We start from the raw sequence: 15,354 nt of genomic DNA on the forward strand, positions 1-15,354 counted from the left end.
AGCACTGAGTACCATGTCCAGTTGTTCCTTGAACACCTCCAGGGATGAGGACTCTTCCACCTCCCTGGGCAGCCCCTTCCAATGTTTAACAACCCTTCTCTGGGCAACCTGGGCCAAGGCCTCACCACCCTCACAGGGAAGAACTTCCTTCTAATATCCAATCTGAACCCTCCTCTCTGTCAGTTTAAAGCCATTCCCCCTTGTCCTGTCACTCCAGGCCCCTGTCCAAAGTCCCCCCCACAGCCTTCTTGTAGGCTCCCTTCAGGTCCTGGAAGGCCCCAATTAGGTCACCCCTAAAATCACTGCTCTGTTGGGCTGTGATGTGGCATGTTCGATGTCTGCAACAGAAAACCACAGGAAAAGGTGCCCAGGTGTGGCCAAGGGATGAGCACAAGGGCACAGCCACTGCTGGAGCCAGCCCAGAGAGCATCACCGGGACCTTCACCTTGGTGGAGAGAGGAGCAAAGCTGCTCCTCACAGGGAGGAAAAGCATCTGTGAGATTTTGGAGATGGTTTTTCCACATCCTTCCTCTCACGATGTTTACCATATCCCACTCCTTCAGTGGGTTCCATGTGCAGTAGCCAAGCACTCCATCCCTCACACTTGAGCCATGGGGGCTCCAAGACCTGTGATGTGGAGGGAGATAAACCGTTCTGCCTGGGTGCTGAGCATCCCCCTCAAGAACTGGGCATTCCCTCTGGGTGCTGAACATCCCCCCTCAGGATCCAAGCACCCTGTCTTGATGCTGAGCATCCTCCATGGGTGCCAAGCATCACCCTGGGGGCTGAGCACCCTTCCTCGGGGGCTGAGCATCCTACCGAGGGGCTGGGCATCCCCACTGGCACCGAGCCCTGCAGCTTTATGTGGTCCCACATCTCCTTGTGGCCACGCCTACGGCTCGTGGTGTCCCGTGCTGTCCCCGTCCCTGGAGCATCCCCGGAGCCGCAGCTCCCGGGCCTCCCGGCACGTCCCGGCGCTTGTTTACTCCTCCCGTCCTGCCGCGTCGCTTCACCCCAGCGCTTCCTGGGCTGAGTGTCTGAAAATAGATATTTTTAACCTTTTAAAAATAGAAAGTCTCACAGAACAGCAGCCCTTGTTTTTCCATTCCCTCCTCAAATTCATCTCACGGCGGAGGAACCCGGGAGTGACGGGAAGGCGGCGCTGTAAACAGGCTCCTGCACAACGGGCGCTGGGGAAAACACACGTGTGCCTTGAGAACGAAAAGAAAGGGAAGAAAGAGAAGGGAAGAAAAAAAAGTCAACTAGAAAGGCCGTCCACTTTTTGCACGGAGCCTTATTTGGTATTTTCATGAAAAGTTATATCTTCACACTGTAAAAAATGCCACTTATTACTCATGCTTTACTAGGTAAGTGTGTTTTCCTTGGCAGCCAGCGCTCTAGGGTTTTTTCTCACTTCACTACTCCCGTACAAACTATTTCAAAGGTTTCATGAGTTTCTCCATCAGAACTGGCGCTCCTACCGCTGTCTGGAGGACAGGGCTATTAAACCCGAGACAGAACTGCTGTTTGTTCAGGACATTTTAGGCTTGACTTAGCAGGACTGTAAAATTTGTCCCATGTTGGGGCACACAGGGCGGCCTTTCAGCCCCATAACCATCGCTCCAGTGCCAGCGGCTGTGTGGACACCATGTCACCAGCGTCACCCTATCACCAATGTCACCCTGTCACGAGTGTCACCCCATCCCCGTGGCACTGCTTGTTCATGGGCATCACCCATCCCACATCGTGGATGTCACTGTGGTCACAGCATACATATGGCCATCACCCTGTCCCCATGTCACTAGTGCAGTGTGTCACCCCATCCCGTGATCATTATAGGTGCGTGGATGTCACCCACATGGTGCTACATGCATTGATGTCACCCTGTGTTTGTGGACACCATGGACAAATGGGTGTCACCCTCTCCCTGTTGTCACTGCAGACACACAGGGGTGTCAAGCTGTCCCCGCTGTTGCTACACACATGTGGGTGTCACCCCATCCGCGTGGCACTGCTTGTGCAGGGACAATCAGCCATCCCATGGTCCATCCCACAGATGGGTGTCACCACCACTGTGCACAGCCACCACCTACCTTGTCCCTGAGGACACAACATACCTGGAGACATCGCCCTGTCCCCCTGTCACTGCCTGTGCAGGGACAAACTCCTGCCTCTGTGGCCACCATGCACACGAGGACATTGCCCCATCCCACCATCACCACACGTCCACGGGTGTCACTGTCACCATGCGCACAATGTCACCCTGTCCCCAGGGATCCCTGTACACACACGGACATGGTCCTGACCCATGGTGCCTGCACCCACCTGGGTGTCACTCTGTCCCTGTGGTCACTACATACAGAGAGATGTCACACACGTAGGTGTCGCCTCATCGCCATGGTCACTGCATAAAGAGAGCTGTCACCTTGTTCCAGGGACCCTGTGTACACACAGGCGTCACCTTGTCCCCATAGTCACCACACACAGGAACGTCACCTTGTCCCAGGGTCCCTGCACACACATGGACATCACTCTGTCCCCAAGGTCTTGGCACACACACAGATGCCACCTTGTCCCAGGGTCCCCACAGGGACACCACCCACCCTCCACCACCCCACCTACCCCACCATGGGGAAGGCAAGCGATGGCACAGCCCCTCCACCAGCCCCTTACCCATCATGCTAGCCACCACCTCCTGCCACCAGCTCCTGCCACCACTGCCTGCCACCAAGTGCCTGCCACCGTCACCCCACAGCCGCCTGGCCCCGGGCCGGGCTCGGCGCGGCCGCGGTTCCCAGCCGCTCTAAAAGCCAGCTTTGTGTTTTCCAGCCAGGCCCTCGCTTGGCACACGATTTTAATTAGAGTCTGGTTACACGGCTCGGCAGATGTGGAATGTATTTCTTAGCCCAGGTGGAATAAATCTATTGCCATAAAAACCAACCCCCCCTGTTATTAAATTCTCCCTTCTAAATAGCCCAGTATTGAGATGCACAGCCCCACCAGCCCCCCCTGCCCACACCCCCTCAATGCAAACCCTTCTCTAAGTGCTTAATGAGCTTTAATTTTATTATATTCCCTGGACGGGCTTCTGGTCCCGGCGCAGGTTCTCGGCTACCGGCTCTGCTCTGAGGGGGTGTGCAGGCAGCTGGAGATGACCCTGGTGCAGGCGACTAGTCAGCCTCCTGTCAGGGGAGTTTGGGGAGCTGGCACTGGGATGTCACCCTGCCCTGCACGGAGAAGGGGATGACTGAGGCTGGGGAGGGGTGGCAGAGCTCAGCGCCAGCTGCTGATGGACAGTGTCATCCCCAGTGACAGGGATGCTTGTGGGGACTAGTCCTGCCAATTTGGAGACCTGTGTCTACTGGGGGAGTACAGAGACCAGCTGCAAGGTCTGAGCCAACCCGGGGACATCCCTGCTCTCCTTGTGGTTCACAGGGAGTGTGTCCCTGGGGCTGAGCCTCATCTCTGTACCAAGGCCTGTCCATGGTCCTTGAAACACTTCAGGCAGAGCCACTCAGGGAGGCCAGAGAGGCATTAACGGGGAGATCTGGCCCCTCAAATCTGGTATCTCAGCCCTGCAGCCCTTCTCATCCCCCTGTATCCCAGCCCACATCCCCAAAGGCCACTCCATTGCCCCCAGGCCACCCCCCCGACAAAGGAACACAGCCCTGGGATGGGGTGCCTGGCATGGCTGGTGCTGATGCCGCTCCCTCCCAGCATCGCAGAGGGTCTGGCTCAGTGCCATGTGGTGCCTGCCCTGTGCCAAGGCAGGAGGTGCCAGAATTAACTTTCTGGGATGTTGTTGTAGCTCCAGCAGTGAAACAACCTTACCCGTTAGTGTAGCCAATGGGGCTAAACTGAGGGGCTACACCCACCCAGGGATGCTGGAGCTGGGACACAGCACCCCCTTCCCCAGGGAATTAAATCTCCTCCTCCACCTACCCTCTGTGCTGTGGGTGCCAAGGGGCTGTTTGCAGATTTCTGAGAGTTGTTTCCATGGGTTTGGTGGCTGCATCCACACTGTGGATGCACAGCACATCATCACATCACCACCATGGCACCTGCACACCCTAGTCCTGCTAAATTTGGGGTCTTGAAGGCTTTTGACTTGTTTATCCAAGAGGAGATCTGACCCTCCTCCTCATCTTACTCCTCCTCATCCTTCTCCTCCTCCTCTGCTGCTGCTCCAGGTCCTGCTCACCCACCACCACCATAGCCATTCTCACCATACATTTTATATTTTAATATTCAGATTTTAAGATTATTCCCATCCCACATGACCACAACTCCCCAACCCTTTTTACCCACACTCATTGTGTTCATCTGGGAAAGGATTTGGGTAGCAAATTTGGGAGGTATGGGACTTGGCAGATGTGCTGCAAAGGAGCCCAGCTACATCACCCACAACCAACCTGAGCCAGTCCCATCCCTGTATCCCAGGGATTCCTGCAGTAGGAGTGTCCTCATCACCCCACATCACCCCAATTTTGACCGTGAGGATGCTGGTGGAGATGATGCCAAAAGCTTTGCTAAAATCCCGGTGTATCCCATCCCTGTTTGGGTTGGTCGTGATATGTGTTTGCACCCACCTTCAAAACTTCTCCAAGTCCTTGTGGTGGCCAAAATTAAGGATGGGTTTTAGGGAGTCCACCCTGTCCATCCAAGTCCATCCCACATCAGCATTGCCACTTGTGTGGATAAAGCTGGGGAAAAAAAAAGGCTTTCCTATATCAGGACTGCCTGGATCCTGTCTCAAAGCTGAGTGCTTGAAAGAAAATCCAGTTCTTGTGGGCTGGGAAACAGCATTTTGGTTTCCTGGGCTGGTTGGATGTCTCTCTGTGATGCCCACTGGGCGGAAAAAAGCCTCTGATTTCTTCCTGAGATGGAAACTCAGGAATATCATATATAAAGAAAAGAATTTCTAACCTGATCTCCAAGTGCTGGGAGTGTCACCCACTTGGGTGCAAATCAGGAGTATAATTATAGAGTCACTTAGGTTGAAAAAGGCCTAAAACTGGGGGCCAAAGTTGTTCCTGGTACTGCAGCCTTGAATTCAGACCTTCTCCAAGACCAAAAACTATGGGTGGGTTCAAATGCATGGAGCCAGGTTAGTCCCTGACTATTGAGCACGATGGTTTGGGATATGACATCCTCATCCAAGCCCTGCCCCATCTCCTGCAAGGAATTGGGAGAGGGGAATCACCCCAAGGAAGGGGAATCTTCTACCCACCCTGTTTCTTGTGTTTTTCCTTAATTTGGGGAGACAAGGCTGCAGGGGTGGGGTGTCTGCACACTCCCCTCCATCGGTCTCAGCAGTGCCACAACCAGGGGTTGGGAACTTCAAAACTCACTACAGTGGAAAAAAACCACCCAAGAAGCAGCATTTGCTCCCCAGTATCCCACCTCTTCCAGCAGGCTAGAAAGGGAGCAGACTCTGCTCTGCTGGCATCAAAGCGAGGACTGGAGCCCATCTGACCCATCACAAGGCTCTGATGAGTCTCTAAAAAAGCTCTAGAATTTGTCAAAACCACAAACCATGGAGAGAAGGAAGAAGACAAGGACACAGGAGAGGAGCATGCACAGAGTCCTGGGGCACCCACCCTGCTGAGTCCATCCCAAAGGATGTCATTTCCCACAGATCTTCCACTGACATTCCCCTCTGGATCATCCCTAACCAGGACATTTGAAGAACAAAATCCCAGGGGTTTTTTGCTTGCAGGAGTTTCCTCCTCCCTGCCCTTACCTTGGTGTAAAGGGAATTAAACCACAGGCCCTGCAAGGAGCAGAGCCTGAGCCCTCCCCACCAATTCCCAGCTGGGAGACTTGGCGTGGGCTCACCCACAAGTTTTCCCCCAGCTGGCCTCTCCTCTGGCTGGGATTTTGCCATCGCCTGTGTGCCAAGGAGCTGTGGATGACGTTATCCCTCCTCCCCAGACCAGGTGTGGAGAGCACGGCTGCTCCCCGGGGGTGCAAAATTTCAAGGGGGAGGAGGGACCATCCCCACCATGAACAGGGGTTGGTAAGAGCATCACTCTAGGCTTATTTTGGAGCCTCATGCAGAGATCAGGCTACTCTTCTGCTGGTCTCACCAAAAGAAAGAGCAATGAGCCAGAACCAAGCCAGTTCCAGCTCCTACAACTGCTCTACATGCTGCCCATCCTCTGTCTTCCCCTGGGACCTGTAACATGACCCAAAGGGCCACCAAGTCCTTCCTTGGCCTGGCCAAGAAAGAGAGGTAAAACTCAAGTTTTGGCTCATGGGAAAAGGATTCTACCAAGGCAATGATCAGCTAGAAAGGGTTAAGTTGCCATTTCAAAGATAAAACCTTCCTCAAAATCCTTTGGGATGTGTTAGAGTTAACCCTGGCCGTGCCGTGAAGGACAAAACTCCCTTGGATTGTTTCCTGATTTGCACCAGAGCTGCTCAGATCTGCAGGGCAGGTTCAAGGCCAAGAGGCATCCAAATTCCTTTTTGGGGGACCATGGTCAGCATTTGGTGAGGCTGATCTGGAAATCCAACACCAGTCACATGATCTCTTTTTTATTAGCAGAACACTGTCTGGGGAGTTTGTCCCAGTAATTCTGGGAATCTGTCACTGGCTGGTGGTTGTTTAGGTGAAGGGCCAAATTATATTCAATTCTAACTCAATTCTAATTCAATTTTTTTTATTCCTTTTTGAGATTCACATTCAGCTTCAAATGCCAATAATCCATCTCGGGAAGGCAGTAAAGTGATTTCCAGTTCCAGGTTTTCCCCCAGAAACCTCTTGGCCCAGGTGGTGATCCCTGACAGCCTCACCGTGGATCGATGCACCCACAGTCACGTATTAAAAGCCTCCACCCATTGTGGAACTGGGTCTTCCTGACTTCCCAGGAAGGTCATGGAGGGCAGGACAGTGTGCAGCTCTCTTCTGCTGCGTCAGTAGGATACAGATTCCCTCACTCCACTTGGGAGGAGAAGGAGCCCACAACGGTATCTGCGTAACTTCTCGGGATGTGCTAAAAGTAGTTTGGAAGGAGATCAGTATTTCCATTCATTATTCATTATTCAAGAGGATTATCCTGCCACAGAACAGGAGCCGGAAGCCTGACAGGGTTTGGAGGAGCCCCCGAGGGTCTCTCTGCAGCCTCCCTGCCAAATCCTCCTTGTAAACTTCTGCCTCAGTGAGCAAAACTCCACTTTACCAGGTTTTTCTGTGAAAACTGCAACCTGGAGCACTCAGCACCAATCTAATACTAGACACAGAGTGTCTAGAGGCAGGGTGTAAAAAGAAATTAATAAAAACTAAATTTGGCCTGTTTGGATGGACACTGACACTGCGGGGGGGGGGTTGGGAAGGGGCGGGGACACACTTGCCTACATTTCCCATCCAGACAGATTGATTGTGGGCAAAGGGAGGAATGAAGAGGATCTGGAGAGAAACAAATGTGGAAATAGAGGGATAAGGGGATAAATGGGCCAGTTCTGTCAAAGCAGCTGGATGGGCACTGCATTTGTCCCCAGTTAGAGCAGCTTGTCTCATTAATCTCCATTTCCTTCACTGAACTCCATTTCTAACTGTTTTCCCTGTCCTGGCTCCATTTTTCAGGTACGTGTGTGTGTTTGGGAGTCTGGGTGTGTGACACAGGTCACAGCTGGGTGTTGGAGAAGCTGAGATGGAGATTGGAGAGACTGTGGGGCTGAAAGTTGGGACTGGTGGGACTGGGAGATCACAGCCAGCTACTGGAGAGACCTTGGGACCTGGAGTTTGGTGGCTGGGAAGGCCATGGCAGGGGCTATCAGGGGTGGCATCACTTCACTTACATGATATGGGAGCCTTGTTTCTCAAGTGGCCACACAAGAGCGGACTAAGTGAGCCTGTCCTGGATTCCCATCAGGCTCCAAGCCCTTCTCAGGGTAGCTTTGCACCTGGTGAGCACCCAGCTGCCCTCCCACCTTGAGGGAAGCCCAAGCCCAACTTGGCAAACCTCCAAATCCATCTTCCAGCATGCACAAGAAACAGCCCCACCTCCAGAGTGGTCCGAGTCCTTCTGAGCAGCAACAGAGGCCTCTTCAACCCCCAGCCATGCCATGGGAATATCTCAGGCATCACCCACTCAAACTCAACCCCTGAAGCTTGAAGAGGAGCATGTCCAGGGTGCAACTCTTTGCTATTTAGATATGTGGCCAGCTTTTCTCCCCTGCTCCTCCCAAGGCCGCCACCCACTACTTGGGGACACCGACCTGCAGCTCAGAGGGCATGTGTTGATGTTTGCCCCACAGTCCCTCTCCCTGTGTCTAATGGGTCCATCGGGATTATTTTCATTGTCTGTGCAGCTGGGAGGCAAAAAGGGGTGTCTGGGCCAAGCAATCCTTCTTACTTCATTTTCAACTGTTCTCAAAGTCCCTGATCAGAGACCCAGATGGTGCTAAAGGGCCATGAACAACCATTAAACAGTGGGCTATTGTTGTGCTCGTTGAGTTAGATAATTGTGATGGGCCCGAACTAATTCATTTCTACCCTAAAAACCAGCACTGAATCATGGTCTTTTGGCAACGCTGGTGAGAAGGACTTGTAAGCAGTTCCCTTCACATTTATCCAGTCTGTACAAACAGGGTCTTGCCTGGGGAGTGCATGGCCAAAAAAACAGGAGAGAGAGAAAAACCCCTCCTGTGGGTGGCTCTCCCGCATCCCACAGGCCAGGACAACCATGGGATAATCCACCAGTTCCTTTTTACCACTGGTCTGTCCTTTGGAAACCCCACATTTGGGGATGGCCACGTCACACGTGGAAGGCAGAGAAGCATCATGATGGAGGAAAGGACCTACGGAGTTTTGGTCATGCCATACTGGTCACATTTCCTCCACCTCCCATCCCTCCTCTACCTCCAGCCCCACCAGCTGCCATCTCTAAGGATTTCCCTGTTTTTCTCATCACCTCTTTCCCTGCACCCATGTTCCAGGCAGTCAGGGGCTTTTTCCAGTGTCTGGCTAGTCCTGACTTGCTGGCAAAGCTTTTCTCTGTAGGGATTTCTTTGCTTCTCAGCTTTGGGGAGCTTTGACAAAGATGGAGGCAAGGAAATGCGAGCACATTTCCCCAGCAGCTCGAACAACCCCCCAGATTAGGTGCACCTTGAGGTACTCCAGTGTCCAAAAAGGTGCAGAAACAGGAGAAAACAGTGATCACAGACACATTTCTCTGTGAGAAGAGACAGGAAATGTTAGGACTGTTTAGTCTGGAGAGGAGACAGACTCTGTGGTGGCACGAGAACAGCCTGTGAGCTGTGCGGCACGGACGGCCCTCTGGTTTCTCCATTTCTCGTGGCTGAAAAAGAAAAGGATGCACAGAGGAGAGCCAACATGGCACGTGGGTCTCTATGGAGAGCTGCAAGCCCTGTTTTAAGGCAAATCCTATCCCTTTCGGGAGAAATTCCCCCCCCTTTGGCTGGAGGAAGGTGACATGAAAATGTACATCCCAGTTCAGTGGGAGATGCTTAAAAATTCAACCCATCTCCAGAGCTTCACCTAGGACATTTGGAGCAGCACCAAACCCAACAAACCCTTCATTTATGTGACTTTATTTCCCCATAACAGAGCCCTAATGATGCAGTGACACCTCAAACTGAGCAGTGCACGTCACCAGCACTGGCTCTTCCCATCTTGCCCAGTGGGGAACGAGACTCCAGTGAACATAACCAAGAGGTATTGGCTTCCCCTTCAGGCAGATAAAGGTGAAAGTAGATATTTTGCATGACTGAAAATCTGATGCAATGGAAAACAGCAGGAGCCAAGGAAGTGAGTGTAGCTGGCATGGACATATAGTTTGGAGAAGTATTTTGACTGATCTGATAATAGAGCATGAAATAGCACGGCTCTGACATAAAAAAGCCCTAAGACCCCAGAGGTAGAGCCAAGATTTCTGATGGTGACTTGCCATCCATCCTGGAGCACATAGCCATGGGGCAATTCAGGTTGGATGGGACCCCAGGAGGTCCCTGGTCCAACCTCTGGCTCCAAGCAGGGATAACTTTGAAGTTACATCAAACCAGAGTTGTGTTCAGGCAAAAGCTGAGTTTCTCCAAGGATGGGATGCCCTTCCTTCCCTTGGTCACAGTTCCAGCATTTCTGAAGGGGAAAACATTTTTGGAATATTTTCCAGTTGGACTGGGTCCAGCCAGTCCCTGCCTGCCTAGTACTGGGGACCCAAACTGTGCCCACTGCCCAAACGCTCTCTGCGGAGTCCAGAGGTGTCTCAGCACAGGTTGGACCAGCCATGGGAGACCTGATGCACTTATTGAACTCAAAGCAGACCACAGCAGAAGGAGAGATGACTACAAGAGGGCTGGCAGGAAACACAGGTCCCAGGGAAGATGCAGCAGGAGATCTGGATCCTGCAGAAGTGCCAGGAGATGCAAATCCTGTAGAAGCAGCAATTAAATCATGACATCTCCCTGAGGTCTGAGAAGAGCTGATGTCCCCCTCTCCTCCTCGCTTGGGTCAGAGACGGTGTCTGAGTCCATGCGAGGTTCTCTTGGACAAGACGTTTGAAATCCCAAAGTTGGGTTTGGGTGTTTGCTGTGAGGTTTTTTTACTCTAAAGATGTCAGGCTGCCTCCATGGGACACTATCGAGACCCATGACACTCCTCCAGCTTGGTGGTGCAGCCAGTGGGTGCTGGATTTCTTATCATGGATTTTATCCATATAAGCAAAGGTCTAGGCTGGCTGAAACTCCTTCTGATGCGTCAGCCAGGTTATGCAGAGAGGTCTTGGAAAGCTTCATCTTTTCCCAAACAATCCATGACTGAGCTGATTATAGAATCATTTAGGTTGCAAAAACCCTCCTAAGATCATGTAGTCCAACCATTCCCTCAGCACTGCCAAGGCCACCACTGGCCCATATCCTCAAGTGCCACATCCATGTGGCTGTTAAATCCCTCCAGGGATGGGGACTCTACCACTGCCCTGGGCAGCCTGTGCCAGGGCTGAATAACCTTTTGGGGAAGAAATTTTCCCTAATATCCAACCTAAATGTCCCCTGACACAACTTGAGGTCATTTCCCCTTGTCCTGTCACCTGGAAGAAAAGCCCAAACCCCACCTGACTCCACCCTCCTGTGGAGAGCGAGAAGATCTTTTCAAACCCCGTTTTACACTTCCATGACCATCTCTGCAACCACAAGCTGAGGTTTCTCCTTGCTCACAGATGTGCAAACACAGCCAGTGTTGCAAGAGATGAAAGGTCCCATGGCACTGTGTCAGCTCAGCCCCCGAGTCAGCCCCATCTTCACAGCTCGGGGTGGAAATGGGGTGATCCCTGCCGAGGCAAACGGATGCAGGGAGGAGGAGCAGGGCAAGGAAGGCGATGCCACCCACGGCGAAGTGTTGGCTTCTGATCTGTGGCTGCTGATCCAATTAAAAGGGTTAATCCCCAGAGACACCCCCTCGGGGAAGGCGGCCTCTGAGAGGTCCCCTGTGGGGAGGTGTGGTCATTAGGGCAGGCTCCTGGTCATTAGCTGCTGTGAGCAGAGAGTGGTCACCAGCCCACGTGGCCTTTGTGTGTGTTCCCAGAGCTCCTCTGGGATGGTTCTTTACAGCCCTGGGAGAAACAAAGGGCTTTGATACTGGTCAGCATTCGGGGTAAACCAAGGTGAAGCTCTTCTCTCTTCTGTGCCACTTCAGGGAAGGGAAAGCCAAAGCACCCAAAAGGTTATGTCTGGAAAAGTATGGATGTGGATAGACAGCTAGTTGGCTGGCTGGATAATAATGGACAGGGATGATGAATGGGGACCCATGATTGCACTTCTGTTGTCTGAAGGGAAAGCTCAGTTCACCCATCACATCCCTGTTGGATCAGGGGTCACTTTTACTCTGCTCAGGTGAGACTCCACCTGCAGTGCTGCCTCCAGCTGTGGGAGTCCCAACATCAGAAGGATGTGGAGTTGCTGGAGTAAGTCCAGAGGAGGCCACGGAGATACTCTGAGGGGCTGGAGCCCCTCTGCTCTGGAGACAGGCTGGGAGAGCTGGGGGTATTCAGCCCACAGAAGAGACAGCTCCAAGGGAGAACTTTAAGCCTCTTGCAGTGCCTAAAGGGGCTCCAAGAGAGCTGGAGAGAGACTTTGGACATGGACCTGGAGTGCCAGGACAAGGGGGAATGGCTTCCCACTGCCAGAGGGCAGGGTTCGATGGGATATTGGGAGGAAATTCTTCCCTGTGAGGGTGGTGAGGCCCTGGCACAGATTGCCCAGAGAAGTTGTGGCTACCCCACCACTGGAAGTCTTCAAGGCCAGATTGGATAGGGCTTGGAGCAACTTGGTCCAGTGGAAGGTATCCCTGCTCACGGCAGGGAGTGGGATTGGATGAGCTTCAAGGTCGCTTCCAACTCAAATCTATTTGTGATTCTCTGATTCATAATTAGGGTTAGGGTTAGGATTAGGATTAGGGTTAGAGTTAGGGTTAGGGCTATGGTTAGGGTTAAGAGCCCTTCCTGCCTCATTGCAGAGAGCAGAGGGGAGACTTTTGTGTCTCCTTTTGGAGACCAGATGTCCTGTGCACCCATGGTTCCATCCCTCAGACAGAATGCATCAGTGTTGCTCCACGACCAGTGCAAGGCTTATTCCTCCAACCAAACCATCAAAAAGCAATGTCATCCCAGTTTTGTCTGCTAGGAGCCAGCAGCAAGATATGGAGCTTGGAGCTCACACCTTTGGTCTTTGCTGCCGGAGCAAGTGAACAGCAAGGGAACTGCAGCCAAAGCAAAAACGTTTTACTGTTCCATATAAAATTTATGGGGTGCCTTTTATGACAGCGTTCCAAAGCAGGGCTGCAGTAAAGGGGTAACTGAGAGGCAGCAAAAAGCCTGACTCTCACCAACAAAGAGCTGGCAGGGGTGTGATACCTGATGGCAGGGGAGAAGTTGATACCACAAAAGATGAGGCAGCCAGGGAAAGTGGATGTGATGGGTCTGGGCAATAAAGAAAGTTATGGGAGGATGGAATGGCCACATCACTCAAACAGCATCTTTGGAGATTTCCACATCTCCTGTTCGTGATGGGAGCACTGAACACCAACTCAGCACCAAACCCTGTTTGCTGGGACCACTTTCAGTGCAAGGAGAACAGCAGAAGAAGGAGCAGAGCCACCCCAGCGCACCTCAGAGCATCTGCACCAGGACAATGACATACATGTTTCCCAGGGAGGGACCAGGCAGCAGCTTCATCTCTTGGTGGGAAGCTCCCTAGGATGAGACTGCTTTTCCATCTCCATCTTGTGTCCCCATGAACCTCTCTCCAAAGAAACTCTATCCTGTACATCATTGCTAATCCCCAAACCTCCCTGCCCAAGGCAGAGCTCAGCCAGGGCTCCAGGCAAGGCAGCACTGGGGTGATGCAGCTCTGTGGTCACTTCAGGCACATGGTGCTTTTGGGAAGAAATACAAAGCACCACGCAGTGGGTAGGGATTACTTGGTGAGGAATAGCAGGGACTACATCCACAGAATTATGGAATCACAGAGCTATTAAGGTTGGAAAAGCCCTCTAAGACCATCAAGTCCAATCCTTCTCCCAGCACTGCCAAGGCCACCACTGACCCATGTCCCCAGGTGCCACATACTCATGTCTGTTAAATCCCTCTGGGACAGTGGAGACTCCACCAATGCCCGGGGCAGCCTGTGCCAGGGTTGGACAACCTTTTGAGGAAGAAATTTTTCCTAATATCCAACCCAAACCTCCTCTGGTGTAACTTGAGGCCATTTCCTCCTGCCCTATCACTTGTTACTTGGGAGAAATGATCAAGTCCATGAGGGTTCCTCTGTTGTTGCTCTCCAAAGGGTTTCTCCTGGTCATGGAACATCTGGAAGCATCCACCACCCTCCTGGACACGGTAGAGGAGCTCTGTGTGCGTGGAACTAGCTCACTCATGGAACCCAAGAGATCTGTCTGTGTCTGGGCTCAGTACAGCCTTTATGGGTCCAGTACAATGTAGATGGGCTCAGTATAATCTTTATGAGCTCAGTAGAACTTACATGGACTCAGTAAAACCTTTATGGGCTCAGTGCAATCTACATGGGCTCAGTACAACCCATTTGGGCTCAGTACAACATATACGGCCTCAGAATAACCTTTATGTGCTCAGTACAACCTGTATAGGTTCCATATAACCTATATGGGCTCAGTAGAACTTATATGGGCCCAGTACAACCTGTATGGGCTCAGTAACCCAGAGATACCTGCAGGAAACCTCATATGGATGAGAATTCTTGCTGACTTTCTCCCAGCCTTCCCCATGAACCCAGCAGAGCAGCTTTTTTTAAACTCCTGCTGCTTCTGGTAAATGAGCACGAATTGCACCTCTGCTCAGCTCCAATTAGATCAGCAAGGGTGAGTTAATTAGGCTGATGAGCAAGGGCTCAGGCTCTGCCCAGGGCTGGCAGCATCCTCCCTGCAGCTACAACCATGCAGGCGAGGGGGTGGCTTTACCCCTCTCCCTTCACCTCATGCCATGGGAAACACCCCTAATGCCCAAAGCATCAGTGGGATTTTTTTGTGGACAAGCTGAACCAGCTCAGCCTCAAGATCATTGCCTGGCTCTGGTGAGTGCTGCCAGCTCAGTGCCTGCTGGCTACTCCAGTTCTCCCTGGTTGCTCCTTGCTGTGGGTCCTCTTTCATTCCTCTGAGTTTTGGCACCTGTTTCCATCCACTTTGTATCCACCAACTCTGTTTTTTTGGAGCATAATGAAGAGAGAAGGGGAAAGCATGGGATGGGAGCTGCTCACATTGATCCTTTCGTAGTCCCATGTGAGTGGTTGCCTGTCCAAGACAGAGCTCCTGCACTCACTTAGCAGCTTGCTTGGGCTCCTGGTCAGCATTCCAGGACTTCCCATTTCCTAGCTTATCACCAGTCCCCCCATGCCCACCCCTAGTTCCAAGATCTGTTTTCAGCCCAAAACCATGTGCAGACCACGAGGAAATGGGAAAGGATGATCCCCTGCTGATGAGCAAAGCATCCATGGGATCCTGTATCCCTACTCTGAGAGGTCAAGGGGGTCAGACCCCACCAGGATGGGACCCCTTCCAGAGATGTAATACAGACCTTAGAGGGAAAGGAAAACCAGCACAGGAAGCTGAATCAAGATGCTTTAATCAGATTTATCAGACAGATTTGGATCTCCAAATAAATAGATTTATCAAAACAGAATAAAACAAGAATCCAAGGATAAATACACATACCAAAACCAACTTGAAAATCCCCCAAAGCTGTTTCCAGACAGGGGGAAGGTGATGCTGCTGCACACCCTCCTCCCCACGCTGCAGAAATGGTCCTGTTGACTCTCTGGGAGATGCCCCTCCAGTGAATACAGCCCAGTAGATATTATGTA

The sequence above is a fragment of the Corapipo altera genome, unplaced genomic scaffold, assembly GCF_003945725.1.
Source record: "Corapipo altera isolate COAL_440 unplaced genomic scaffold, ASM394572v1 58, whole genome shotgun sequence".
In the NCBI taxonomy this organism is placed as follows: Eukaryota; Metazoa; Chordata; class Aves; order Passeriformes; family Pipridae; genus Corapipo; species Corapipo altera.